The following is a 6225-nucleotide window of genomic DNA, read 5'->3' on the forward strand; positions in this document are numbered from 1 at the left end:
GCAGATGTGTCCAATGTATCCATATACTGAGAGCCAGCTAAATGGCAGAGTATTCCAACATGTCCATATTTAGGGTACTAGGTAGATGGCAGATGTGTCTAATGTGTCCATATCCTGAGAACTAGTTACATGGCAGAGTAGTCCAACATTTCCATATTCAGGGTAGTAGCTACATGGCAGATGTGTCTAACGTGTCCATATACTGAGAGCTAGGTACATGGCAGACAAGCCCAATATGTTCATATACAGAGTACTACCTACTTGGCAGATCAGCCCAACATATCCATATACAGAATACTACCTACTTGCCAGATCAGCCCAACATATCCATGTACAGAGAGATAGGTACATGGCAGACAAGTACAAAACGTCCATATACAGAGAGCTATCTACATGGTAGAATAGTGCAACATTTCCATATACAGAGTTCTATATACATAACAGATGTGTCCAAAGTGTCCATATACTGAGAGCTATCTACATGGCAGACAAGTCCAATATGATTATATACAGAGAGCTACCTATTTGGCAGATCAGTCCAACATATCCATGTACAGAGAGCTATCTACAAGGCAGATGAGTCCAACTTGTCTATATATAGGGTTCTAACAGCATGGCAGGATAGTGCCACATTTCCATATACAGAGTTCTAGCTACTTTGCAGATGTGTCCAACGTATCCATATACTGAGAGCCAGCTAAATAGCAGAGAAGTCCAACATGTTCATATTCAGGAAACTAGGTACATGGAAGATATATCCAACTTGACCATATAATGAGAGCCACGCACAAGGCAGACAAGTTCAATATGTTCATGTACAGAGAGCTACCTATGTGCAGATCAGTCCACCATATCCATGTATAGAGAGCTAGCTACATGGCAGACGATTCCAAAATATCCATATATTGAGAGCTAGCTACATGGCAGGGTAGTGCATCATTTCCATATACTGAGTTCTATCTACATGGCAGATGTGTCAAATATGTTCATATACTAAAAGATACATACATAGCAGACAAATCCCATATGTACATAAACACAGAGCTGCCTACTTGGCAGATTGGTCCATCATATCCATGTACAGAGAGCTAGCTACATGGCAGAAGAGTAAAAAATGTCCATATGCAGAGAGCTAGCTACATGGCAAGTTAGGGCAATATTTCCATACACAGAGTTCTAGCTACAAGGCTGATGAGTCCAACTTGTCTATATATAGAGAGCTAGCTACATGGCAGAGTACTCCAACATGTCCATATTCAGAGTTCTAGCTACATGGCAGATGTGTACAACGATTCCATATACTGCGGGTTAGCTACATGTCAGACAAGTCCAATATGTACATATACAGAGAGCTACCTACTTGGCAGATCAGTCCAACATATCCATGCACAGACACCTAGCTACATGGCAGACGAGTCCAAAATGTCCATATACAGAGAGCTAACTACATGGCAGGGCGGTGCAAAACATTTCCATATACAGAGTTCGAGCTATAAGGCAGATGAGTCCATCTTGTCTATATACAGAGAGCTAGTTAAATGGAAGAGTACTGCAACATTTCCATATGCAGAGTTCTAGGTACATGACAGATGTGTCCAACATGTCAATATACTGAAAGCTACCTACATGGCAAAGTAGTACAACATGTCCATATACAGAGTACTAGATACATGGCAGAGTAGTGCAAAACATTTCCATATACAGAGTTCGAGCTATAAGGCAGATGAGTCCATCTTGTCTATATACAGAGAGCTAGTTAAATGGAAGAGTACTGCAACATTTCCATATGCAGAGTTCTAGGTACATGACAGATGTGTCCAACATGTCAATATACTGAAAGCTACCTACATGGCAAAGTAGTACAACATGTCCATATACAGGGAACTAGCTACATGACAGATAAGTCCAACATATCCATATACAGAGAGGTAGCTACAAGACAGAAAAGTCCAGTATGTTCATAAAGAGATAGCTACCAACTTGGCAGATCAGTCCAACATATCCATGTGCAAAGACCTAGCTACATGTCAGACGCATCCAAAATTTCCATAAATAGAGAGCTAGCTATATGGCAGGATAGTGCAACATTTCCATATACAGCGTTCTAGTTACATGGCAGATCAGTCCAAAGTGATCTTATGCTTAGATCTAGGTCCATGGCAGAGTAGTCCAACATGTCCACATACTGAGTTCTCGTTACATGGCAGATGTGTCCAACATGTCCATATACTGAGAGCTAGCTACATGTCAGACAAGTCCAATATGTTCATGTTCAGAGAGCTACCTAATTGGCAGATCAGCCCACCTAATGCATGTACAGAGAGCTAGCTACCTGGCAGATGAGTTCAAAATGTCCATATACAAATAGCTAGCTACATGGCAGGGTAATGCAACATTTCCATATACAGAGTACTAGCAACATGGCAGATGAGTCCAACATGTCCAAATACTGAGAGTTAACTACATGGCAGATGAGTCCAGCATATGTATACTTAGAGGGCAAGCTACAAGGTAGATGAGTCCAACTTGTCTATATCCAGAGAGCTAGCTACATGGCAGCGTAGTGCAACATTTCCATATACAGAGTTCTAGCTACAAGGCAGATGTGTCCAACGTGTCCATGTACTGAAAGCTAGCTACATGGCAGACAAGTCCAATATGTTCATATATAAAAAGAGCTACCTACTTGACAGATCAATCCAACATATCCATGTACAGAGAGCTAGTGTCATGGCACACGAGTCCAAAATGTCCATATACAGAGAGCTAACTACATGGCAGCGAAGACAAACATTTCTATATACAGAGTTCTAGCTACAAGGCAGATGAGTTCAGCTTGTCTATATACAGGCAGCTAGCTACATGGCAGAGTAGTGCAACATATCCATATACAGAGTTCTAGCTACAAGGCAAATGAGTCCAAATTGTCTATATACAGAGACCTAGCTACATGGAACGTAGTGCAACATTTCCATATACAGAGTTCTAACTTAATGGCATATGTGTCCAACGTTTCCATATACTGAGAGCTAGCTACATGGCAGACAAGTCCAATATGTTCATATACAGAGAGCAACCTACTTGGCAGATCAGTCTAACATATCCATATAGAGAGAGCTAGCTACATGACAAACAAGTCCAAAATGTCCATATACAGAGCTCTAGCTACATGCCAGGGTAGTGCAACATTTCCATATACAGAGTTCTAGGTACAAGGCATATGAGTCCAACTTGTCTAAATACAAAGATCTAACTAGATGGCAGGTTAGTGCAACAATCCTTATACAGAGTTCTAGGTACATGGCATATGTGTCCAACGTGTCCATACATTGAGAGCTAGTTACATAGCAGAGTCGTCCAACAAGTCCATATTCAGGGTACTAGCTACATGGCAGATGTATCCAACGTGTCCATATACTGAAAGCCACCTACATGGCAGACAAGTCCAATATGTTCATATAGAGAGAGCTACCTATTTGGAAGATCAGTCCAACATATCCATTTATAGAGAGCTAGCTACATGGCAGAAGTTTCCAATATGTCCATATACAGAGAGCTAGCTACATGGCAGGGTAGTGCAACATTTCCATATACAGAGTTCTATCTACAAGGCAGATGAGTCCAAGTTGTCAATATACAGAGATCTAACCACAAGATATTGTAGTGCAACATTTCCATGTACAGAGTTCTAGCTACATGGCAGATGTGTCCTAATTGTCCTTATACTGAGAGCTAGCTATTTAGAAGAGTAGTCTAATATGTCCATATTCAAGGTGCTAGCTACATGGCTGATGTGTACAACGTGTTCATATACTGAGAGCCACCTACATGGAAGACAAGTCCAATATGTTCATAAACAGACAGCTATCTACATGGCAGATAAGTCCAACATATCCATTTATAGAGAGCTAGCTACATGGCAGACGATTCCAAAATGTCCTTATACAGAGAGCTAGCTATATGGCAGAGTAGTGCAACATTTCCATATACAGAGTTCTATCTGCAAGGCAGATGAGTCCAATATGTCAATATATAGAGAGATACTAACAAGGCATTGTAGTGCAACATTTCCATTTACAGAGTTGAAGCTACATGGCAGATGTGTCCTACTTGTCCATATACTGAGAGCTAGCTACGTAGAAGAGTAGTCCAATATGTCCATATTCAGATCTATAGCTATATGGCTGATGTGTCCAACTTGTCCATATACTGAGAGCCAACTACATGGCAGACAAGTCCAATATGTTCATATAGAGAGGGCTACCTACATGGCTGATCAGTCCAACATATCCATGTACAGAGAGCTACCTACATGGCAGACAAGTCCAAAATGTCCATATACAGAGAGCTAGCTTCTTGGCAGGGTAGTGCAACATTTCTATATACAGAGATCTATCTACAAGACATATTAGTCCGACTTGTCTATATACAGAGAGCTAGTTACTTGGCAGAGTTGTGCAGCATTTCCATATACAGAGTTCTAGCTACATGGCAGATGAGTCCAACATGTACATATACTGAGAGCTAGCTACATGGCAGACAAGTCCAATATGTTCACATACAGAGAACTAACTACTTCGCAAATCATTGTAACATATCCATGAACAGAGAGCTAGATACATGCCAGAGTAGTCCAAAATGTCCATATACAGAGTACTAGCTTCATAGCAGATGAGTCCAACATGTCCATATGCTGAGAGTTGGCTACATGGCAGATGAGTCCAATATGTGTATATAGAGAGGACTAGTACAAGGTAGATGAATACATCATGTTCATACAGAGAGTGCTGTCTACATGGCTGATGAGTCCAACATGTCCATATACAGAGAGCAGGCTACATATCAGACAAGTCCAATATGTTCATATACAGAGAGCTACCTACATGGCAGATTAGTCCAACATATACATGCACAGAGAGCTAGCTACATGGCAGACGAGTCCAAGATGTCTATATACACAGAGCTAGCTACATGGCAGAGAAGGGAAACATTTCCATACACAGAGGTGTAGCTACATGGCAGATGAGTCCAACATGTCCATATACTAAGAACTAGCTACATGGCAGAGTAGTTCAACATGTCCATATACAGAGAGCTAGATACATGGCAGACAAGTCCAATATGTTCATATACAGAGAGCTACCTACATGGCAGATCAGTCCAACATATCCAAGACCAGAGAGCTACCTACATGCAGACAAGACCAAAATGTCCATATATAGAGAGCTAGCTACATGGCAGAGGAGTGCAAATTTTCCATATACAGAGTTCTAGCTACAGGGCATATGAGTCCAACGTGTCCATATATTGAAAGCTAGCTACATGGAAGAGTAGTCCAACATATAAATACACAATGTACTAGCTACATTGCAGATGAATCCAACATGTCCATATACTGAGAGTTAGCTACATGGAAGATGAGTCCAATATTTTTATAGTTAGAGGGCTGGCTACAAGTTAGATAAGACCAACATGATCATACATCGAGAGCTGGCTTCATGGCAGACGAGTCCAACATGTTCATATATGGAGAACCAGCTACATTGCAGACAAGTCCTATATATTCCTATACAGAGACCTAACAACATAGCAGATCAGTCCAACATATCCATGCACAGAGAGCTAGCTACATGGCAGACAAATGCAAAAAGTCCATATACAAAGAGCTAGCTACATGACAGAATAATGCAACATTTCCATATAGAGTATTCTAGCTACATGGCAGATGAGTCCAACGTGTCCATATACTGAGAGCTGGCTACATTGCGGAGTAGACCAACATGTCCATATACAGAGTACTAGCTACATTGGAGATGAGTCCAACATGTGTATATATAGAAGACTAGCTACAAGGAAGATGAGTCCAACATGTGTATATATAGAGGACTATCTACTAGGAAGATGAGACCAACATGTTCATACAGAGAGTGCTGGCTACATGACTGATGAGTCAAACGTGTCCATATAAAGAGAGCTAGCTACATGTCAGACAAGTCCAATAAGTTCATATACAGAGAGCTACATACATGGTAGATCACTCCAACATATCCATGCACAGAGAACTAGCTACAGGCCAGACGAATCCAAAATATACATATTCAGAGAGCTAACAACATGGCACAGTAGTACAACATTTCTATATACAGAGTTCGACCTAGATGGTAGATGAGTCCAATGTGTCCATATACTGAGAGCTAGCTACATGGTAGAGTAGATCAACATATC

This window comes from Chrysochloris asiatica, unplaced genomic scaffold (assembly GCF_000296735.1).
Source record: "Chrysochloris asiatica unplaced genomic scaffold, ChrAsi1.0 scaffold00152, whole genome shotgun sequence".
Classification (NCBI taxonomy): Eukaryota; Metazoa; Chordata; class Mammalia; order Afrosoricida; family Chrysochloridae; genus Chrysochloris; species Chrysochloris asiatica.